The sequence below is a fragment of the Mus pahari genome, chromosome 9 (genome assembly GCF_900095145.1).
Source record: "Mus pahari chromosome 9, PAHARI_EIJ_v1.1, whole genome shotgun sequence".
Lineage (NCBI taxonomy): Eukaryota > Metazoa > Chordata > Mammalia > Rodentia > Muridae > Mus > Mus pahari.
In genome coordinates, this window is record NC_034598.1 from 12,166,095 (window position 1) to 12,191,424 (window position 25,330).

The window sequence follows — 25,330 nt, forward strand, 5'->3', positions numbered from 1 at the left end:
AAGTGCTGTTATGTGCTGTCGAGTCAGGGGGTCACATTTGCTAACCATTCCACTGTTAACCCAGAGAAGGAAGTGCTGGGGAGGAAGCTGAAGCCTGGGGAGATTTTGCTGTTCTTTAGTTTATGTAACCAGAGTGGCAGCCCCATGACTACATCATGAATTCTTTAGATGCAGAGCCATGTTCTTCATCACCATGTGATCCTGTACCCCATGAATGCATTCTGTGAATGGATACTTGCTATAGATGCACAGAAGGGAATACTATTGTCTTCTCATAGACCATTACAAGGAAAAGCATAGTTATTGCCTTAGCTAGAAAGTAAGGGCATGAGATTGTTCTGTTTGGTTCAGCTTTTGTTTTCATTTCTTTTACACTGTATCGGTCATTTTTCTTTTTTTTTCCTCCAGAAATAAAGTGTATTGGGAAGACACCGAACAAAGAGCCTTGGCTGCTTTATCAGATATGATGCTTTCTGCAGCAAATAAATTTTTATTTTGGTAACAAAATAGCTCCAAGAGTAATGATGTTTATTATCTCACATAAGTGGAAGGCCTGAGATAAAGTGGTTTCAAGGTCATACCATCAAGTAGTTCAATAAAGACGTTAAGAGTGCAGATTTTCACATCTTTCTATCGTGCCATCCACAGAGCACTGGCCCTTGACCTTGCTCTTTACCTTCACTGTTGAAGATGGGGACAGCAGCTCCTAGCATCAAACCCAGACAACACAGAACAATTTCTCAGTTGTATCTTGATTTCAGAGTAAGGAAGGACTCCTTGTCCCCACCCCAGTGTAGTTTCTTCATGTCACCTTGACTAGTGTTTCATCAGGAGCATCTTAAAGTCAGTCCCTCTGAGGGGATTATTTTCAACAACATATAACCATTGTGTAGTTTTTAACAATCAAAGAGACATTTTTCTCTATCCAGCAAAGTAGGTTTTTGACTACTGTATTGCATTGATTAGAAATACATTTCTTCTATATCTTGTTTTGTTTAAAAAATTAATTTGATTTCATGATATATTGCAAGACGACAAGGGCTACATTGAAGAGGAAGAGAACACTTTTCCTTTATTCTGTTTTAAATAGAAGCATCACTACAATTTTAGATGAGCAAAACTCTACTGCCTTCCCTCCCAGCATCAGCACCTAGACCTATAAAGTGCTCTGCATTCTTCTATAGCTTGTGGCTACCAGAGAGTGAACAAATCAGTATTATTCACAAAGATCTACATTTGTGTATTAATATATTAGGAATACTGGTTTTAATTACTCCCAAGTAACAATTAACACCTAAAATAACTTTATTTCCCCAGCAGGATTAATTAAATGGAGGTAGAATTCTACATAGAATTCTACATCTCTAGCAATGAGGTTTTAAAGAGAACTGTTGTAATAAAAAGGATCTGACTGTTAATTGTTGAAAGTGCCAAGCAGCTTTTAAACAAAGTCCTCTACTTTCATCTTCATCAATGATCAATTACTTTTTACTAGCGCACATATGGAAGTAATGGATTATGTACTTTTTTAAAAATCCCAATTACTATTCCCAATATAATTTTATACATGTTTCTGATTTAAATTGTGTATTAATTGATGTGGGCACTAAGTTAGACTGTCTGACACTAATGGTAAAGTTGGGTGAGCAATCTGGTAATGAAAGAAGCTGGACAGAATTGCTGTAGGAATAGAATTTGTCTAAGAGTTCTAATTTCCACTATTTATTAGGGGAAACTCTCCCATGTCCCAAGATGTAGATAATATGTGTATACTCATTTATCACAGTGTATTGACTAACTTGTTCAAATGTATTTTTCCAGGAAACACATTTTACAAAGAGTTGAAAAGCAAAAATCATATTCTTCATATTAAAAACTGGAACCAAGAATGGTAAAGAGGAAGATTAGCTACTTAATGATATTATAAGTCTCCAGATCTTAGCACAACTAACTTCATGATGGAAGTACCATTCAGGCTTTGGGACCCAGAATGCAGGCAGCAACACCCGCGGAAACTAAAGCAAAGGCCTAACCCATGAAAGCCCACAGTCTGGGCAAGTCCCTAAATGTACTAACTTGATCTCTGGCTTTTGTAGTTCTTATCCTAGCTAACGGAGGTGTGTCAATCAAGGATGTGGCTTTTGTGCTTAGAAACTCACCTCAGCTCTGGATTGAACTGAGATCATGAACACCCAGTGTAGTCACCACTGGAAGAGAAGCCAGTGGTATTGACTGCTGAGCCATCTTTCTTTTTTTGAGAACCATCTATTTCAACCTGTGGGTTGTAACTTCCAAAGGGGCCACATATCAGATATCCTGCATATCAAATGTTTACATTACAATTCATAACAGTAGCCAATTGTAGCTATGAAGTAGCAATGAAATATTTTTATCACTGAGGGTCATCACAACATGAGGGACTGGATTAAAGGATCCCAATATTAGGAAGGTTGAGAACCGCTGGTCTATTTAGTCAGGCATTTATAGAGTGGATGATTTGGTTTTTGATGTTTAATTTTTTTCAGCTCTTCATATATAATTCAGTATTAATTTCTCATCTGTTTTACAGTTGGCAAAGATATTTTCCTTGCTAAATGTAGTCCCTTTGCTCTGGTAAGTGTTTCCTTTGTTGTGCATATACTTTTTGATTTCATAGAATCCTGTATGACATGTCAGTTCTTAGCATTTCTTGTGCTAGTGTAGTTCTTTCCAGAAGCCCCTTGCCTGTACCTATATTTTTAAAAGTTTTCCCTCTATTTTCCTCTAATAATTTTAATTTCTGGTTTTATATTAAGATTTTTGATCAATTTGAATTGATGTTTGTTCAGGATGAGAACAATTATTTAACATGTGAATATCCAGTTTTCCCAGAACCATTTATTGAAGAGGTTTTTCCTTCCACATTGCACATTTTTGACATCTTTGTTGAAAATTAAGTATATGTAGCTGCGTAGCTTTTTAAATGAACCCTCTTTTTCACAGGTCTACACATCTGTTTTTGTGCTACCTCCATACTGTTTTATTGTGATGGCTCTGCAGTATATTAAAAATTAAGTATTGTGGTAGCTTCTGAATTGCCTTCTGCTTTAAAAATGGTTTCTGCTGTCTCTGGTCTTTGGCATTGCTAAATGAATTTTAAATTTTTTTCTAGTTATTGAAGAACAACATTGAAATTTTACTGTGTCAAATTAGTAGTTTGCTTTTGGCAATATAACCAGTTTTACAATATTATTTCTGCCATTAAAATAAAAAGGAGAGATCTTTCCATAATTTTAGTGTCTTCTTCTTTTCTTTAGTGTCTTTAAAAATATCTTTTTTTGATATTATAACATTATTACATAATTGCCTCCATCCTACTTCTTCCTCTAAACTCGCCCATATACTCCATCTCACTCTTCTTCCAACTCATTGGCTCTTCTTCATCAGATGTCGCTACATGATATATGTATATGTGTATGTTCATGTGCATGTGTGCTTATATGTATATAAATATATATTCTTAAATATATAAATCCAATCTGCTTTTTCTGTATAATGTTACTGGTATGTACTTTTTCAGGGGTGCCTATTTGGTACTGGATAACCAACAGGCATGCTCTTCCTTGTGGCAGACTGTTCCTCCCACTCTCAGCACTCCTTAGTTGCCTACAGTTTTTTGTGCAGGGTTGAGGCCTCCTGAATGTTTTCTTGTCCTCTTTGGCATGTCTATTGTTGTCCTTGGTCACCTCATGCTCACCAGTCAGGCTGGTGAGACATTATGCATGCAGCTTCTGGCAGTATTTAAAGGCAAATCTCACAGCAAACTCCTCCAGCTCTTACAACCTCCCTCTCCTTCTTTCAAACCATTCCCCAATGGCCCTCTGCATTTCTTTGTAGTCTGTTGTCTTTGGCATTCCTAAACGAATTTTAAGATTTTTTTCTTTTAGTTATTAAAAAACATTGAAATTTTATTGTGTCAAATCATCTGGAGTTTGATGTTGGCAATTTAACCAGTTTTACAATATTATTTCTGCCAATAAAAGTCCTTTTCCATCCATGATGTTATTAACTCGGGTCTTTCTCTCTTTTGTTTAGTTTGGCTAGGAGTTTGTTGGTTTTGCATATTTTTTTTCAAGAAAATCAACCTTTTGTTTAATTAACTCTGTGCTGTTCTCTTAGTTTTCATTTCATTAATATCTTCCCAATCTCTATTGTTTATTGTAATATATCACTTTTGGGTTTGGATTGATTTTGTTTTCCTAAAACCTTGAGGTTTATCACTGGGCTATTTATATCTTTCTGATTTTCTAACTAGAGAACTCATAACTACAAAATTTCCAGCTAGTGTCACATTGTCTATATGCTGAAGGTATTTTGTACTTTCATTTTAATTTAATTCTAGGAATTTTAAAATTTCACTTGCAAATTTTTTAGGGACTACTAGTTATACAAGAGTATTGTTAATAGCATGAGTTATTTGAATTCTTTTGTTTGTTAAAACTTGCTTTTTGTCTTAGAATATAGTTTATTTTAAAGAAGGTTCTATGTGCTATTGAGAAGAACACACTTTATGTCTAAAAATTCCATTTTATCTATGAAGTTTCTTTGTTTATTTTTAGTCTGGGTCACCTATACAGAAATGCAAATAAGAGGTTGAAATCACCCACTATTAATTGTACCAGGGTTGTTCTGATCTTTTATACCTATTGGTGTTTTTTTTTTTTTTTGTTTTGTTTTTTAAATAAATTTGACCTCTTATCATCTGTTGCAGAAATCTACAATTGTATATATTATCGATGAACTGTTTCTCTTATTAATAATGTAGTAGCTTTCTTCATCTCTTCTGATTAGTTTTGATCTGAGGTCTATTTAATTGCTATCAAAATGGCCACACCAGCTTGTTTTCAGCTTACTTGATAATTGCCTTCCATTCTTTGCCTCTTGGGTTTTAGGTATCCCTATCAGTGAAGGGAAACAATAAGCAGTTATAAGTGGTTTGTAAGTTCCATCAGCTCATCTGCATTTCTCTACTGCTGTGTTGAGACCACTCACATTTCAGGTTGTTATGAGATGTTTATCAGCTTTCTTGTGTAGTCAGTTGAATTACTGTTTATTCTCTTTTTCTCCCATCTAGTATCAGGCATTTGCCCATTTACTGTGTTGATCTAGACTTCTTCCTAGCTCTCTTTTATTTACTGGTCCTTCACACTGCTTTCTCTGTCTCTCAGGACTGAGAACACTCTTTTCCCTCCTTTATGAATACTAGTCCTTTCAATATGTTCTGCAGCACTGGCGTGGTGGCCAGAAATGATTGTAGTTCATGCTTCTCTTGACATCTCTTTATTTTCCTGTCAGTTTTAAAACATGCATTTTCAGTATATGCGTATTTATAATTTGTAATAGATATAGAAAAGAGGCAGTTTATTTGAAAGGAAAGAGAGTGACCAGCTGTAAGGCTACAGTGGAAACAAAAGTCATAGACAACTGAGAATCAAGCTCTGCATATCAGCAGGATCTTCTGTAGTCCTCTGGAATCTAAGGAAAGGGAGAGAAGAAAGGGATCTATTTGGTAATAGTTTTATTTAGTAATAATATTAGCAATGCATATAGAAAGCTCTAGCCTAGCTCAGTTAGATTGTTATTTGGTTGAACAGTAGTCTCATTTTATTGTACTATTAATTTCTTTGGTTTGTTTCATGTTCTCTCCCCATTGTTAGCATAACTTACCTTTATAATACATAGTCAAGTCTATCAAAAAGTAAGTGGGGGTTCTGAAATCGGTTTTATATTAAACATGCTCACTCCTATGCTAACCTTTAGATGCTGACCTTTGTTCTCCATCAATAGATTAATCATTTAATTCTCAACATTCAAGTAGCAAAAATGAAAATTCAAAATGTTTTAAGACAAAAGGAAGCTCTGTTTATCTCTCTGTTTCATAAATAATGAAACCCAAGAAGACAGAACAAACAAAACAAAACAAAAGAAACAAAAAACCAAAACAAAACAAATAGGGGAGTATAGCAGAAAAGAAAGTGGAAGAAATGTAAGTATACCTTTGATGTTAAGAAGTGCATACCCTCCTCTGTAGTATCCTCCTCTGTAGCTTGATGCTGCTAAAATGAATGTGTGTTTTACACTTGATGATACTGTAGAACTGAAGAAACACATTAAATAAACAGCTTTGGCTCTAGACTCTTACATGGATCTGATGAGTCCAGAATAGGGCTCATCAGTGCAGTTAATGTAAGTGTGTGCATATGTGTGTGTGTGTGTGTGTGTGTGTGTGTGTGTGTGTGTGTGTGTCTATGTCTTAGGAAGAAATGGACTCAGATATTGTGCAGATTGTGTACTTCGACCAGGGTGAGAGAAGACATCTAGAGTTATGTGAGCCAAGGGACTTGCTTTCCAAAGCAGTAGTTGTTGACTGTGGTGGTTTGAATAAGAATGGCCCTCATAGGTCCATTAGTAAGTATGGTCTTGTTGGAGTAGGTGTGGCCTTGTTTGAGAAAGTTTGTCTTATTCTCATCCTTCTGCCTGCAGATTAAGATGTAGAAAGCTCAGCTCCTCCAGCACCATGTCTGTCTGCACACTGCCATGCTTCCCACCATGATGATAATAGACTGAACCTCTGAAAATGTAAGCAAGCCCAAATTAAATGTTTTCATATATATTTGTTGCCTTGGTCATGGTGTACCCTCACAGCAATAAAACCCTAACTAAGATAGAAGTTGGTACCAGGGACTGGATGTATTTCTGTGATAGGTTGGCTCGTGTTTTTGTTTCAAGGAATGTGGACTTTGCGGGTTTGTATTACAACCGTTGTTGAACACTTTAAGTGGGTCTTCATGGGCCATTCTAGCAGGATCATGGAAGACAATGGTGCTGAGGGTTATTTGAACTGTGGGGGCCATGCTCAAGAAGTTTCAAAGGAGAAGAATTTTAGTATGTTGTCTAGAGATATTTTGGTGAAGAATGTGGGTGCTTTTTGCCCTTGTACAGTGTACCTTGGGCTAAAGTGAAGAGTCTTCAATTAGTTCTGTTGGCTGAGACAATTTCAAAACAGCATAATATTGGCGGTTGTGTGGTTATTAGTGTTTACTCTCATGGAGATTTATAATAAAAAGGGAACAAGCTGAACAAGTAAAAATACAGATAGAGGAGGAAATGGGCACCAGGAAATTGAATGGAGCTAAGTCCCGTGTTTAAGAATACAAACAGATTAAGAAATAGAATAAAGGTATTGGCCTTAGAGGCATTGCAGTGTGATTGTTGTGTCACATTGCATCAGTCGGTGGCAGATAGAAGCTATGTCTATGTCCAGTGTTCTGACCTGTGAACAGCTAAATGATTAGGAGCCTAACACTTCTTGAAAAAAGTAATCCCAAGATGACCACCAGTCTGGCACTGCACACTCTTAGATGAGCTTCTATGGCAGAGAGGGCATCAAGCCTGCCTGGGATCAGGGCCCCCTGGTGTGAGTGAGCCCAATACAGAGGATCTCTGCATGGGGCTGTGTGAGTGGGCCTGGACAAGGAGCGAGATTGAGAAAACTACCATTCGGCATCAGGGGCCCTGACAGAGACCTAGCATAGACTATGCACAAGATGACCCCTATGCCGAAATACACATGTTGGCATAGTGCTTCTGAGACCACTCATGAGGTGATCCTAGACACCCAGAGACGATGGGGATCAGTGAGAGTAGCAAATAAACGGTAGAGAAATGCAAGAGGAAGAGAAACAGAAGGATGTGGGCACAAAGAAGAGAGGAAGAACTGGAGACTGAAGGGAAGTAAGGAACAGCTGTTGCAAGAAGCCCATGACACCACCTGGGACTATGGTGGAGCCTATGTGCCACCTGGAACCACATCTGGGTCTACAGCCTGAAGCAGCAGGGGTCTCTTACTACCAAAGACTAGGCAGACATCCTTGGTTTGAATTGTCACCAGGGACACATTGATGTCTGAGGGCTTTAACCCTCACCTGGGAATCTTGGGAGTGCTGTCCCTACCCATAGAGACCTTTATGACTCTGGAGAGCAGTGGTCCCACACATTGTCCAGGAAGTACAGTAAAGCTGACCCTGGTTGCAGGAGTTATAGATGAGCTGGCCCTGTGGGAGAGCTGGCTTTACTACACTTCTCTGCCCTGCAGTGACATGGGCAAGGGACAGATGTCCCACACATAGCCCTTTGCCACCTACAACCAGCAGGATGAAGAGCAGGTCTGTAGGGTCATCAGAATGGGAGAGCTGGCACTGCCCCTCACCTACTGCAGCTCTTGGGAGAATGGGCATTGCATCTCACCTGGGCAATGTAGCCCTGGATGTGGGGGTTTTGGTTTTGGGTGAGCTAAACCTGAAGGTATGAGCATAAGATTTGACTCTCCCTCTGGTGTGCTGTGGAGTGCCATGGGCAAGGGAGATGACTTTTGTCCTTTCTTCCTTTTGCCCTCACCCCCTACTACAGGCCAGGGAGATGACCCTGACTAGGTTATGAGAGCAGGAGAGCCTGCTCTTCCTTTCATCTGCTGCAGCACTTGAGGGAACAGGTTCTTCGCCTCACTGGGCACACAATAAGTAGAGCTAATCCTGATGGAAAGAGTTGCAGGTGAGCTGGCCCTGAGCTCATGAGAACAGAACCGGCTCTGCCCCTTGCTGGTGGAGACATTGGGTGAGTCAGCTGGGGCAGGGCAGGAAACAGCCTGGTAGTGTGAGTTCAGGAGAACTGGTGGACCGACCAGGTCAGACACCTCTCAGGCCCAGATTCAGGGCTTTGAATTGGCCCAGCCCAACATTTACCCCAGCCATGAACTTCTGTAGTACTTGAAGAGGCAAGCCCTACAGACCCAAACCTCCATGAAACAGAACAAACAGGGTATTCGAGAAGAGTCCCAGGGAGGCTCCAGTGTTTATAGTAGCAGAAGCTAGAGGCTTCATACTAGATCAATGTATCATTGCAATGAACATTTGCAAGCAAAGAAGTGTAGACAAATGGTTTTACTGTGGGACATACTGTGTGTTACCTATTACAGCTTCCACAATGAATTTTTTATTCCCCTGTTGGGGAGGAGGTTGCAAGGGTAGAAGGTGGGTACAAGGAAAGAGAGAGATGAATGGGGTTGAGGTGTATGATGTGAACGTCACAAAGATCCAATTAAAAAGTAAAAAGAAAGAATGGAATAAAGAAACAAATGGAGTGACCTCAGGGCAAGACTCTATCAGCTAAGCTTCCAACTTGTGAAGATGAATTAAAGAAAAGCTTACATCCAGGTATGGTGCTGCATGCCTTTAGTTCCACACTCTAAAGGAAGAGGCTGGTAGATCTCTGAGTTTGAGGCTAGCCTTGTCTACAGAGCAATTTTCAGGGCATCCAAGCTTAGGCAGTGAAGGAAACCATCAAAACCAGAAAGCTAGTAAAGATGTAATTGAACAAGGGGGCCATGTTTCAGTCCTAGCACGCAGCAGAACTCGGCAGATTTGGTGACATGGTTCTGGCTTTAGAGTCAAGGATAGAAGAAAAAGATTATGGACTCTCTCTCCATGACTAAGGAAAGCTGCTGAGGCCAGGTATGTGTCAGGGGTGTTCCTGAGTGGAAAGACCATCGTGTGAAGCTGTGGAGGCAAAGCCTGGGTTAACTTGGAGATCCCAAAATGGTGGAGATGACAAAGCCATGGGATATCTTCTGAGGATAGCTGCTAACATGGAGTGGCACCAGCCAAAGAGAGAGAAATTGTTCAGTCAACAATTAAGAGGAGCTGGCGATCTAAGGGGTGTTTTGACGTCAGACCCGGATGTGAAGAGTTTGGCTTGTCTACCTGCATTTTGGTTTTGCTCTGGTTCAGTGTTTCCTCACGATGCTCCCATTTGGAGTGGTCATGTATATCTTGTGACATTATATATCGAAAGTATGTGATCTGCTTTTTCATTTCTAATTTACAGGTAATTACAGTTAAGAGATTGCATGAATCTCAGAAGATTATATTGGGCTTTTAAACAAGTTTGAGACTGTTGTAGACTGTAGGGACTTTTGAAGTTGGACTGAATACAATTCTGGATGTTGTTATAAGCCTTTGGGGGGGGGCGGGAAGTGGAATGAGGTAGTTTGAATAGAAATGGCCCCCACTCCTATAAGGAGTGGTAGGTACTATTAACAGGTGTGGCCTTGCTGGAGGAAGTGTGCCTCATTCTTTTCTTACTGCCTTCAGATCAAGACATGGAACTCTCAGCTCCTCCTGCACCATGTCTACCTGCATGCTGCCATGCTTTCCATCATGGTGATAATGGACTGAACTTCTGAAACTGTAAGCCAGCCCCAATAAAATGTTTTCCTTATAAGAGTTTCCATGGTCATGATGTCTCCTTACAGCACTAAAACCTCAAGATAGGGATTTTCCCTTTGGACCATCCTTGTTGTAGGATGAAGATGTCCAGGATGCTGCTCTAGGAAGTGGTAGTAAGAACAAAGACCAGCCATCCTGGTTTATACCGAATTGGTGTTAAACAACCAATTTAATCCTGTTTACCTAAGTTTGAAGATTCTTGCCTCACAGAGCCCAGCATTTCCAGTTCTAATGTATTTTAGTTTATGGTTAGCAGAGGAGCTTAGGAGCTGGGTGTCAGACAATTGTTAAAGAAGATAGCACTCAGGAAAAATTAAGTGGTACAGTTTTCATGCTGATGTTCGGAAGTCAGTTCAAAACAGTGCACAGTTACAGAATTAAAAATACACACCATACACCATTCCTGTTAGCTTAAGTCTGTTAGTCAGGGCTGAGTTTTCAATCCCACTTGGGAACTGAAATAGAAATAATAGGATAGATAAATATAAATATAAATGAAATGTCAAAACATTCTAAAGATGAGGTTTATCCTAGAAAGTCAACAGAGTGTAATCTGAAAACTTCACTTAGAAGTATTTTCTTTGCTCTTAAGATTTTAGAAATAAGCCAACAAAGGTGGTGCTTAGAACAAGTTCCTCCTTTTACAAATTATGACTTTGTAGTTAAACGTCTTCTGATACATCATCAGGGTTCAAAGATGAACAAAAAGTTACCAGAGCTCTGGATTTGCATCATGACTGCCATTGGGGCCTCAGGTGGCATTCTAATCCCAGATCCTGTTCAAATGTCCCTTCGGCAAAGCTATTACCATCAGGTGAGGTCTGCTCTTGGCCTTGGCCTTCAGGTGGTAAGACTCCCTCTGGGAAAAAGAAATAACTCATGGTATAATCTGCCAACGCCACAACTTCTTCAGTATTTCAGGTTGTCCTTTCCAAAGGATAAGGTCAGGGAATAAATCTTCACCACAGAATGTCATGAACGACATCAGGCAGAGTCTTTGTGAAAAAGAACTTGGCTTCACACAGGTATACAAACGAAGATATAAAACTTAGTCATAGCCTATAAATCAACCTTGTCAGAAAGGAAAATGTAAGACACTTGAGAAGGGAGAGCATTTGCTTCCCTTAGTTCTTTATTGTTAGATATACCTCTATAAACTGAACTATCCTGGATTAGTAGCATATTCAAAGCCTCAAGGAATTCCATGATGTGGATACTTCATTTGTGTGTGGTTTTTATTCACTTAATTTCATTACCAGAAAGTGATAATCTTTTCCATTTTCAATTTTACTGATAATTTCCCAGTCTGCATGTATGGGTTTCTTTCTTGATTAGGAATTTGCACACATTTGGCATAGAGATACCCTCTAACCAGTGAATCTTGACCTTGAGTTTATTTGCTGGAAAAACATGGGTTTCATGTAGTTCCAATGACTTTTTGTAAGTGAAAACAAATGAGAAGCTGGCACTATAGATACAATGCACCTTGAATGGTCATATGTTAGGAAACTTGCTAGGGCCTGTGCAAAGAAGACAGGAAGCTACATCATCCCAGCTCAGTGTGACACTTAAGAAGAAAGAGCATTTGCTCTAAAAATCAAGCTAAATTTACTTATGCCAGAAAGACCTACCTCAGGAGCAAAGACACAAGGGCAAACCTATTTCAGAACAGAGACAAACTATTTTCAATATCAAAGAAAAGCCTTTGATAGTCTTTCTTTACAGCTTAGTGCCTCTTACTTAGAGTAAGGCCCCAGCTGATGGTGAGGAAATGGATGGCTGAGTGGAGAAATTCTTCAGTTATACCCATGCACGACTTTAACTAGTTTGCATGTGCATGTTTCAATAAGATGAGAATAATTCTGGCTAGGTTTTACTTTCATCAGTAATAATTAGCTCCCTCTATACCAGCAATCCTCAACTTGTAGGTTGTGACCTCATTGTGGATGTTCAATGACCTGTTTACAAGGGTTGCTCGAAGCCATCCAAAACCTCAAATATTTATATTATGATTCATAACAGTAGCAAAATTATGGTTATGAAGTAGCTATGAAAATAATTTTATAGTTGGGGGTTGCCACCACGTGAAGAACTGAATCAGAGGGTCACAGCGTTAGGAAGATTGGAAACTACTGCTCTAGGCTGTGTTTTTCTGATCAATGATTTTCACTTGATTTTTAACTTTTAGAACATGTATGTCTGATTGGGACCAGAATGGCAAGAAGTAGACCATTCATAAAAAAGAAGTGTATCATTTATATAAGACAGCTTCACAATGGGTGGAAACAGAACTTTCCGAGATTATGCTGTCTCTATATAGCATTAGAGAAAAGCTATTTCTTCCCTCTAATTATGCAGCTTGGATGACGCTCTGGGATACAAACTACTTGGAGCTTAAGAGAGCACACAGCAGCTTGAGTCAGTATTGTCAAATGAATGTACAAATGAATAGCAATAAAAGCAAATAATAAAACGTTTTTTTCTTGGCATTTAATTCAAATATGCTACAGCACAAATGTGTTATTTGAATTCCTTTCACATGTAATTAAACTACACAGAGAGAAAAATCTGGCAAACTGAAGGCCAGGGAAGGACAGATAAAAGAATAGACAATTCCTCAGAGCATTTTATCAGCTTGCCATCATCCCCTCTATATTTTGATAAGAAGGAGAAAAAAAAAGTCTAGTATTTGAAGGTCTGGTGAAAGGCTCTATATAACTGCATAAATGTGTTATTAATTGTAGGAGCAGAATTTCGTTTCAAACTATACTTTATGCTCTTAAAAATACAGTAATAATTGTGGAAGACAGCCACCTGCAGAGCTTTTCCGGTGGCTTCTGACCTGCCCTACATTGTTAATAGAGCCAGTCTTACTAACAGGGTTGATGTCATACCAGTTTCTTCTGTCTCACAAAATTATTTAAAGATGTGTCTTTAACCACGCCCACAGTGCCAAGCTGCTCCATAAATGTCAGTTTTCTGCCATGAGGAGAATTATCTTAGATAATGTCACACCATCTCTTGAGATGTTAATCTTTGTGCTTTCTTGTATTTGACCCTTCCTTTATTCAGCTGTAGGTATTTCCATTGCCCTGGGGAATCAAGATTCATAGCAGAGGTGCAAAGAGGAAAGTTACAGTAGGAACAGTACTTTTGAAAGTTCAGTCCTTTGATAGTTTACACATTTCGTTGAGAAAAGGATCATAGAAATTCTGAAGCAGAATTGAAGTCTTCCAGTGCCTGGAATTCACTGGGTTCTGTCTGAGCTACCCTTAAGATACCGTCTTTATTCAGGGCCTCAGAAGAATCCTGACAATGTGAGTGAGAAGGTCTCTGGGTTTCCAGAGGGACAGTGATGCCTACGAAGCAAAATATTTCCAGTATGAATTCTTTGAAGACTAGAAAATGTTCTATAAGTTCCACAGTAGCTCTCTGTCATGAATCCATGGTGAAATAAAATCCATGGTGAAACATCAGCCTCAAAAGTGACTCTTGCTTTAATTGGCAAAGAGGATGTCAAGATAAAAATGAAGATATTTCATTTTGGAGGTAAGTCTTCAAATGTAAAGGAACTGTTCTTCTAAGATTATAATGAACTTTTACTGGCCACAGGGAAGTCATCTTAGACCGCACAAGGACATTAGGTCCATTTCTTGCACATTCTACCCACAACAGAACTCTGGTTCCATTTGGATCCCTGGCACTCATTGTCTACTGTATCCTTGAGTAGTTTCACTGAAAGTTGGACCTTTGATTGTTATCATCTCCTCTCTAAGATCTTTTGTCTCTTCCACACTCCACCACCCTTCTGTTCTGTATATTTTCTCTGCAACAATTACAGCGCATTATGAAATTGAATGCCCTGTTCAGTAGTTGTAGTTTGAATAAGAATAGGCTCATGGAACTCTTTCAGGAGAATTAAGAGGTATGGCATGGACTTACCAGAGGAAGTATATCATTAGGGGTGAGCATTGAGGTTTTAAAATCCATGGCCAAGCCCAACACCCACCCCCTCTGCTTACAACTTAATGGATTAGATATGAGCTCTCGGATACCTGCCTACCTGCCTGCCTCTGTTTCCTGACGTCACTAGTCATCACTAACTCTTTAAACTTGATGCAAGCCCCCAATTAAATGCTTTTGTCTACTAGTTGCCTTGGTTCTCAGCAATACAACAGTAACTAAGAGTAGTAAACTAGAGAAAAAATTGTTTTTGAGTTTTAGTGGCCATTTTACTGAAACTCATTACATTTAGAAACTTCTTCATTAACCAAAACAAGTAATTCAAAGGCCAGATAAGAACACATTAGTAACATCAACAACAACGAACATAAACCGAATCTAAACTATTGTGCGCTTAGTAGAGGTGGAAATGGAAATAGGGAGAAGTAAGCTTTACTGAATGGCACAGTCAATATCAGAGCTAAAAGAAGACAGCAGGGGGCGCCCCAGTGAGATGAGGGTTAGGAGTGATAGTGTGGGAAGATAAGATGTCTCCTAGAGAACATCACTGAGTGATTCCGTTTTGGGAATAGGGAGCATGCTTACTCAGAACATCAGAGGGAATACCTAATAAAAAAGGCTCTTTGAATGTGTAAACTTTTTTTGTATTTGGTAAAAACCATCAATGAAGAACAGCTTGCCATTCAGTTGAAATCTTTTGAAGGGACAGACACCTTTTCCCCGTGGTCCAAAGGCATTCCAGAGATGGTGGCCAGAATGTCAAGAAGGCACAGTACACATAGAATTAGAGGGAGCGGGTAGTGGGAAAGCAGCATTTTGTTATGGTCCAGAGTCTCAGTTTCAGCACCTGGACAGGGCGCAGTTTCATTGCCCTCAGCGGGAGAAAGGGAAACGCATATTTCACTCCCTAGAAGATTCCAGGAATACTAAGAAAGCAGCCTTGTTTCGAGTTTTGGAATTCAGTGTTTCAGCTAGCTGCTCTATTTCCTGCCCTGAGAAGGATTCCCGTCACCTGCTGCTGCCTGGCTTTGCAGGGGACAAAGTTGTGCCTTGCGGAGGGGCCCGAATCTCAGGTGAAAAGGTGTTGCTCTGGAGTTGTTCATAGTGGGTGGTATCCTGGATAAAGGAGTAGCTGAGGCAAACGGTGGTAGGGGATGCTCAAGTCAGTTATCAGACAGCAAATGAAGAGCAGGCAGAGATGCTCAGCCGACTTCGGCGTGGATCTCAGGACTCTGCTTTAATTTATTGAGTGACCACGAAATACGCTTTGAGATAGTGGCCTTCTGTGGGCAATCTTGCCTCCAGAGATACTTGGAAAAGTTGGAAGATACTACGCTCCCAACGTGGAGTGAGAGAGTGTGCAACTAGCACGTGGGATGAGGGTGGGGGAAGCTGTGATAGATAACGTTTGAAGCACAGTATCACAGTCTTCTTTGAGGTGATTGTTCATCTGTTTTTTGTTTGTTTGTTTGTTTGTTTGTTTTTTCTTTTCCTGGGCTGAATTTCAGGAAAACTCCTCAGTACCACACAAGGACCTGATCCAGCTTGGATTGGCTGGACAATATGTGGGGGTGTTGGCACCGGTGGCATGGTGGCTAGAGGTGATGGTGACTGCTGTGCCTGTGTCATGTGTCACGGAAGAGTGCTGGTTTTATTCTCTGTCTACTTGTTTATGTCTGATCTTTTCTAGCCCTCAACAGCTGGCCACAGACTTGCTCTTGGGCACAGATGTAACCTTCTGGTATTTGTTTTGTCTGGTTCTGAGGTGGCCATTTCCCTAACTGTGTCAGAGTTAACTTTCCTATAGTTTAAAATGCATCAGTCATGGAAGTCGGTGCCGCTCTGGGTCGGTCTTCTGCAGAGTCAGCTCCCCTCCTGCAACTTGTCTGTAGCTAGCGGAGATGGAGGCACAGGGTTCTGCACTTCATATTCCCTCTGAGGCACTGTCCTCTTCCCACGTGTAGTAACTGCTAAGTATGTCTTGCCATCACGTTCTCCCTGCAGCCTCTCAAAACTTTATTTGCTTACCGTCTAATGAAATGTTTATATTTGGACCATGCTGTGAAAACAGATATATATTTTAAAAGCCTTATTGAAAATCTCCTTAGAAGACCAAGATTTCCTGTGGTGTGATAATACTTCTCCTTCTGTGAGAAAGGGAGAAAGCAGCCCACAGAATGTGGCAGACGTTCCTAGTAATTTACATCTGGATGTGGACCCAGAGAAACTTTTTCAGCAGAACTTCTCTTATCTCGGTGAGGAGGGTCCATGCCTTCAGAGTGAGTCCTGTGCATCTGACCAAGATTCGTTGAGGGTTTTACTCCAGTTCTTTGGAGGAAGGAGGTGTCCAGAGATGGGAACAGGCTGCCTAAGATGGGATCTTAGGATGGGGAGAAGTTTGAGGAAGGGACAAGGTAGAAAAAAATCCAGTTTGACTGTTCAAACCCATTTACAGGCAGAAATAGAGTAAGGAATATATTTTTGTGCTTTGTACATTTTCCTCACTTAGAAAGAGTGAGTGTGTGAGAGAGAGTGAAGGAAAGAAGGAGGGCAGGGGTGGGGACAGAGAGAGATTGTTAACTCTAGACATATCCCAGTATTTCCAGGCACAGGGGGAATGTTTTCTCTATATTTGTCAGACAACCCAGTTACCTTTACCTGCATGGCTGGAAGGTTGGGGCCTGGGACAGAGTCAGCCGCTACCCAGGACTCTGACCATACCGACATCATCAGCTCCTTGAATAGGGCATTCTCTCTGTAGCTTTGGCTGTCCTGGAACTCACTCTGTAGACCAGGCTGGCCCCGAACTCAGAAATCCACTTGCCTCTGCCTCCCAAGTGCTAGGATTAAAGGCACGTGCCATCACAGCCTGGCTTGAATGGGGCATTTTTATTTCATTCGTTCCAACAGATTTGAAAAAAATTTCAGGTTTGTGTGTGTGTGTGTGTGTGTGGTGTTTACTAATTGGCAAACTACAAACTTTTGTTTTTCAGAAAACAACCCAGAGTATGTGAATTAAAAAAAAATTATTTCTGTATTTAGGTTACAACATAATTAATGTAATTTCTCCAATCTCATGTCCCTTTACCCATCTGCATATAGCCCTATTAGCTCTCTTTTCAAATGAATGGCATCTTTAGTAAAAAAAAAATATGTAACTTTCTTTCCCCTACATGTCCACATACAGACTGTCCTGCCCATTTTAGGTGTAGTAACTCGTCTCCCAGAATTTAATTCAGATCAAGACTCCTTCGAGAGCATGTTCATGGGATCTGGTGGACCAATGAAGTGCTTGGTGCATGTATAAAATTTGTATACATCTTTAAAATGTGTATTTAATGGCAAGGAAGCCCATAGCTTACATGGATTTGGATAGGGGCCTCAGGCTTTCTGATGATAGAATATTGATAATCTGCTATTTGGAGCCTTTAGCAGTGAGTCCAGCAAGGGAGATAAGACATGGAAATAAATGGCTTTCAAGGAGGCAAAGCATGTTCAGGGCACTTTGAGTTAGGGAGATGACCTTGGGTGATGTACAGCTTAAGAACGACAGAGATGTGCACAGAAAAGCCAATGAAAGAAGTGAACTCAGAACAGTTAAGGAAAGTCAGCTACAAAGTTACAAACAACAGCTTAGCTGTTTGTAAACCTTTACTTAAACAATATAAAGACTTCCAAATGATATTAATGACTAAGTTCACTTTGTTCACCAGGTACGAAAACCTTCCAAATGGAATGGAGCAGTGTGGATCCCTGGACTCCTCTGTTAGGTTGCATTTGTCTCGTTTGACAAGCGCACATTGGCTGTCACTGCCTCACACCGTGGCCATGTTCTGTCAGCTGTCATAATGTCTTATCTAGACAATGAGCCGGTGAGTTTTTGCCGCAGTGCACATAGAGATTGAAATCTAAAGCTGAGTGGTTCTGACCAACCTTCTGTTCTTCATGTGCAATCTTGCTTGAAGTGTCGCACACTGACCACTAGATGGCAATCCTACACAGGCAAGTCCAGAATCCACCTGCTGTACTACAGGCTGGCTGGGATTCTCCATAACCCCAGAGAGAGCCAGTGATCTCCTAGCTTGATGAACGAGCTGATGGAAGGGCCAGAATGTCAAATAGAGTTGTCTAAAGAGACTTTCAAGAAATCAAATCGATGATATCTGAGGTGACAAAAAGCAAGAAGTGCCTGTCTGCCTTTCACATTTACATTTTAAAATATCAAGATGCCTCAGGAATGACTGTGGCTGGGCCACAGGTACAATATGTAATTAGTATAAAACATGAGTTCTTACCTCTCTCCAAAGCAGATTCTTTTCTGTCATTTCTGTTTTCCTTAGCCAGGCTTCTGTTTTCCAGGCTTCTGAGCTGAGAGCTCTTTGAGTCTTAGTTTTGACTTATTAGTCTCCTTTCCCTGCTATAAACTCACATCTTATTGTTTGTTTATCCATCTGGCTTCCTGACTCTATTCCCCCTTCTCTCAATGTTACCACGTCTGTATTGTAAAAATGATAATTATGTAAAAATTTTAATGGAAAATAAAAATTGAGAAGTAAAAATTTAATGGTAGTTACATAGAGAGCAACACAATGGTTCTACAGTAGATCTTTCTAAAACAGTTTCCTCTCTCCAGTAATGAAAACTGACACCACTGTAAATTGTGGTTTACTCATGGTCACATGTTCCATCCTGAAAAGATCTTCTCTGAGCTCTGCTTTAGCTCCTGTTGTCAGAGGTTCTGGGACTAGGAAGGATCTTCAGTGATCCATGTGCTTGTGATCCCAAATGGCTCAAGTCTTAGGCTCTTTCTGTGCCCAGGACTGTGTAAGCCTCTAAAGGTCCTAAGAAGAGAGAGCAGCAGTTTGCGGTGTATTGAAGAGCCTTGAAAGGGATGGAAGTTTGGGAACTGGTTTCCAGCTGATATTTCTACTGTATTTTCTGTATTTTAAGTTGGCAAGGGGTTTTTCTTTAAGTTGGTCTGCATTCTCAACAGCTGCTTTGGTAAATAAGTAAATAAGAAAAAAAGGGTGATGAAGACAAGACTCCAAATCCTTTAGGATTCTCACACCCTAAGTCCACACAGCCCCCACAACATGGGAACTTTATAAACAGCATTTAAAGATCTGTTGACATTTGCTTGGCTACTTCTAACTCTTTCATGGTCAAGTTTCAACATTACATCACAGCCACCTATGCTCCCTCCTTTGCCAAATATTTCTATTTGCCACAGTTTCTGTCATTTGTTCCAGAGTCACTGAATAATTTAGCTTACATTTTAATCCAATCTTGTGTATACAGAGAGTGCAGCCCTTGCCTAATTCTTATATTTACTGATCTCCAGAGGCAAGTGGTTTTGACATTTTGGTACTTATTGAACCTATCGTAGTAGTACTGATGCTTCTGTTCTGACTCTTCTGTGGAGTGGAGGATGTAGGTTTCCCTCCTTCCCCATTCGTTTGGCCTTCATGATGTACCGACCTAAAAGAAGTTGTAGCTGTCCATCTGAAATTCATGGGTTCTTGTATTTGTATGTACTAAATCCAGAAACCTATCAACCAAACAGGAACAATCCTGTCCTAACATGTAAGTTGGTTGCTCTTTATTTTGGCTTGATCACGTTTCAACGTGTTTGTTCTGAGATTCATGTGGCTCTAACCACATATCCACTGCCCTAAACATTTCTTGGCTTTATTTCCTTAGATTGGACCATGTTTGGTTTTAGTGGTTGCATCGCTCACTTTATCTTCAAACATACTCTGCTGTGGAATTCTCAGGTAGTGTTGATCTTATATCGCTGGTCCTGTTGCCTGCCCAGCATGCTGGTGCCGTTCCTACTTCATCTTGCAGATAGATCCCTGCTCTCTCAAAATCTAGAGTGATATGTTTGGACTTCCACTGTCTGTGTTTTTCTTCATTCCACATTTTTTTGTGTGTGTGAACTCACCTAAACAGCAAATAGAAAACGGACACACAAAAGGACACATTTACTTCCTATTCATTCGTGATGGTGGCCTTCGCCAAGATCGAGATTGCATGTTAAGAAGAAAGGACGGGTTTACATAGTGACAAAGAGTGAAACGTCATTTTCAAGTCTGCTTCTTGTCATTCCAGCCATTCTGAAATTTATGTTGGTACATGTAAGTAAGCCATTGCTGATTGGTTGATCTGGGTGGTAGTGAGGAATGATGCTGTTTCGAAGATATGTTAGGAGAGAATACCCCTAACCCAATCAACCCAGTAACTGATTTCATGATTAGTGTACACCAAGGATGTTTGTTGCCTTTCGCTATGGGACCTTAAGATGAACAAATTATGCTTTTCTTCATGTATTAGTTGACACTATGCAGATTACTGTTTTAAAATTAAGTTACTGAAAAATGTCCAAAATGTTTCAAAATGCAAATTACACTTCTTTTTCTGTTATTGCACCAATACCTTTGAAGCTGGGTGAAATATGAGCGCATTTTTAACCTTTAAAACTTGAACTTGGGGTTCAAATCAGACATGGCGGTTCATGTTTGTATTCTCAGGGCTTGGGAAGCTGGAGAAGATTGCTGTGAGTGTGAGGCTAGTCTAGGCCTCAGAATGAGACCTTGTGTAAGACAACAAAACAACAACACAGCAGAAATAATAGAAAATATAAATAAAAATTAAAAAGTGGAATTAAAATAGTCTCTTCTTAATTTTTTTTTGTTTTGTTTTGGTCAAAAGCAGAAAAAGGCAACCTGTCTTTAGAGCTCAAATTATTTAGTTAGTAAAACTCAAATTTAGAATTTGGTTAAGTTGCTTTATAGGAAAATATGGAGCCCTGACATACAGGCTTTGGAATTTAGTCCATTATAGTTTTGAATTAGTTCCCCCAATAACTGCATTTAACCTCAAAAAGTATTACCCCTTAAATGGATTCTTGGAGGAATAGTAAATATATCAAAATCATAAATATAATGGTCTCAGAAGTGCATTAAGCTAGCCATCTAGAAATGCATCAGAGAAAGGACGTGTCTGCAGTGTTGTGCTTCTTCCTGAAACCTGCATGACTGATGGAGAAGGCCCAGGCATAAAGGTATCTCAAACCACAGCTCACTCTTTCCTCCTGTGAGAAAATCCTAAAGACTTTTCAGAAGAAAGGTGCACACCACATCTACCAGACATCTCATTACCATGCTTGAGCACACAGAATGCTGAGTTTTTTTTAAAAATTAGAAATGTCAGTGATACGTTATTTTCCTGAAAATTGTTTTAGTTGTACTAAGTTGATCAAAATTAATGCCTTCCTCCCCAAGATGGATGCTTTTTCGTTTTTCTCCTGAATGACACACTCTCTGAAGGAAGCCAAGTCACCTGTCCTAGGAGGCACCAATGAGACGTTCATGGCAGCTGCTACCCTCTGCAGTGGGAGGGACCTCACCTCCCAGGGTCACGTGCTGCTTCTGCATCAGTAGCTTAAATTCATTCCCCAAGAAACAATTAAGCACCTTCTCATTGTTGTGTAGCTGAGTTGAGCTGATAATTACACAACTGCACAATACCTTGACTGTAACGATGTGAAAAATTCTTAGCAAACATCTGTTCAAAACTATTTATTTTTATTGAAAAAGACGCGAAGCACTGCTCTCTGTCCCCACCTTTTGTTTCTGCACCAGTTCTTTGACATGTCTGCTGGCACTTAACATTTGATTAGGGAATCTGTGAGGAGCCTCCTTTTAATAGGATTTTTCAAAAGAAAATGTGGAAATTATGGATACCATGAATAATAATATTTGATTTTTTTCTTATGAAATAAAAATCAAGATGATGCACTAGTTTCTGTTTTTTTCCTTGGGTATATTTTGGTTTGTTTCTTTTCTGAAACTGGATTTTATTTGAAGGTTTCCTTTTATTTTTAAAAAGCATCCAGTACTGCAAGCAGAAATTGCGGGAGTGGGCATGAGAATTTTTCACATCAATGCCTAGAATATTTTCCATGTCACTAATCCCCAGTGGGTGCATTTACCTACATTAAATGGAATATTTCTAAACATTACCGTTTCCACCAAAGTAATTTGATAGATCACTATTATTTATTGATATTGTGTAAGTCTTTCTGCCAGTGTAATCTTAATAAGTCATTACAAGTCCACTGGGTAAGCTGTTTTTTCCATTTCCCAAGCTTTAACGCCTGTGCTGTAAAGATTTGGCATTTAATAAATCACTGGAGGGCCAGCAAACGCATTATATTCCTGTAGTCGAGGCTGTCTAGACAAAAGTGCATGGAGAGATCTTTCCACTCTAAGTAGCGGGAGAGCATTTGTTTGCCACAAATTGGCTCTGAATCAATTGCTCAGAAACTTGGCATCTCCAGGCCTACTTGGATGCAGGAGGAGGGCAAGACTAAGTGTTGCACGGAGTGTTTTTCTGCCTTCTAGTTTAATTGAATAACCGAGCGGCAATGTCTAAGAAACAACATTCCTGTGGGAAAATGGCTTCACTTCAGATTTCCTCCTTTTCAGAGTCTGGAAATGCTGTATCAGCCTTTCTGTCCCATGGCCTTTATGAAAATATGTGGAGGGCTTTTAGCACTGGGCAAATGATACCATCAAGGTGTATGTAGAAGGAGAAACAAGAGCATTTCTCCCTGATAGGCATGTAATATATATATGCCCATGTATGTTTACCATGTTCCCCACTTTGAGAGAGAATAAGGGAGAGGACGGAGCCATGGAGATGGAGTGGACATTTCATGGCTGATTCACTTGAAGCATAGCTGAGTGCATTTCTGAGGGAAACGCCCTCTAACAACAGCATGTCCTGGTCTGATTTTCCTCTTTCATGTAGGCTATCATTGGCTCTTTAAGGTATTGCTATTGTATTCTTAGAATAATATATGGTGCAGTTTATCTCCTGGACTGATCATAATCTGTTGCTTACTATACACAATACATTGCTTATTTTTAAATTATCTGCATTCTTAGCCTGGTTTTGTCGTGGACAATATTCTTATGTAGTACATTCTGCTTACTTAATAGGTCTTCTTAAATTTAAGGTGATTCTGACAAAAAAAAATGGTAGAAATCAATTATGTCACTTAGGCTATAAAGAGACTAATAACATAGAACTTCAATTACATATCTTAACTCATTAGTGTGATTTTTGGCCCCTTCAAAAGATTTGAACCTTTTTGCTTCCAACTGTGCATTAAAAACAACAGCCACTATGGATCTTTCTTGAAAAGACCCCATCCTGCAGCTGATTCAGCTATGTACAGGTTTGGTTTTTGTATGAATGTCTTTTTCTTTTTCAGCCTACAGTATCCACTCTGGATATTACTACATTTGGATTCAAAAATCTAACTTTTCATTTCAAGACATTTTAACACTGAAGAAACTGTCAGACATGAATAAGTGTATATATTTGGGGGATAGGACTGAGCAGTGATGACACTCGAGTCTCCCACTGCTAGAGAGTGGAAGGAGTGTTTCTCATCACCAGCACTGAGATGCTCTTGATGTTTAGGAAAACGCAGACATAAGGGTTCCACATTGTACACAGAGGATGGTTTTTAGTAGTGACAGTAATTCTTCCTCACTTTTCTATACTTCTATCTCACTGTTTCTTGGTATGATTGTACACTGTCACTCTGAAGGCTTTGTGTTTTGATTCTTTGATTAAAAACAAAACAAAACTGATTCAATCTGAAATCATTAATGTTTAAGCCATGTCATCTTCTAGTAAGGTATTATATCGATAGCCATCTACTCTATAAATATGATCCGGTACTGATGTGGCTCTCTGGCAGAATGGATAATGTAGCGTTGTTATTACCTTTGAGTCAAAATATTCTTGCAAAATTCAAGAAGAAAACACAACTTCCAAGACTCAAGAAGTCCCTGGTGTTTATATGACTCACAACGTCCTTCCTCTAAGTAGTAATAGTTGCTGGGAAGAGGGAACTAGCTGGAGAGCCACATACAAGAAACAACATAGGGTTGAAGCTCTCATGAGTCATCAGTCATGCCAAGAAGATGATTTTTATGATGGATATGTCTTCAACTTACCTATACTCTTGCAATTAACTCTTCTCCCATACTCCTTTAAGTAAACAAATGAGCTCCCTGGTCCTCTAAAGTAGAGATGAAATGGAAAATCAGAATCTGAGGTCAAATTTGAATAGTTTCTTTCATGTGACTCTGATGGGTTGCCTGGGTGAAGAGATATTTATTGTATTTAAAAGTCATACAGTATATCAGGTATGTCAAATGGAGAAAAGATACTAAAAGGTTCCACTTTTCTCTGAGTGACTACATGATATATTCCCCCCACCCAAATAGTGAGAAAGGTTCTTAGATTAGGTTTGATTGACTTAATTTCTATAATCTATATGACATTGGTACATAAAAATGTCATTCAAGACTTTGAAAAACAGGATGAAGAAATAGAAAGTTATTTCTGATAAAAAAAATTGCTGGCGGAAGAGAAAGGCAAATAAAAATGAAAAGGTTATTAGGGAAATTTTGTATTAACCAATAGCATAAGCTATTTGTTTAAAACAGTTTCTTGATTCTGTTTCCTCTATTTCAAATTATCCAAGTTTAGATATTTAATATTTAACTTTATATGTGCTACAAGGAGATGTTGAGTTTTAATTCTTCATAATTAATGATTGAAATCAATCTTTTTATCAGCAATAGTAAGAAAGTAACAATTTTATAAATTTATTTTTTTTCAGTGTAGAAGAGAAAAAAAATTGGAAGAATATCTCACGATAAGAAAATATTTCTCTTAGAAGTAAAATTCAAGACTACTTTAGAAAACATTTTCCTTTAAAAAAAAATTTCCATATGTCTACAACATAAGGATGCCCAGAATAAATTCAACCTAGAGGCCATGCTAAAAAAGGCAGCAAAACCAAAGAACTTTTACACATGATTGGCAAATCTCAGGAGTGCTAATTTAAAAGAATGCTAATAAGCAAAGATGTTTCTGTGAGTTTGGAATGCTTACCTAAATCTTGCAGCTGCCAGTTGGAGCTATGAACTTCGGTCCAGCTCTGTTGGCATCTAGCTTCC

At 39.4% G+C, this 25,330-nt stretch overlaps 1 pseudogene; it reads left to right on the plus strand.

The window, feature by feature from the left end:
- The first annotated feature begins 7,221 nt into the window (after nt 1–7,221).
- LOC115064737 lies at nt 7,222–7,346 on the plus strand (annotated as a pseudogene).
- The last annotated feature ends 17,984 nt before the right edge of the window (nt 7,347–25,330 follow it).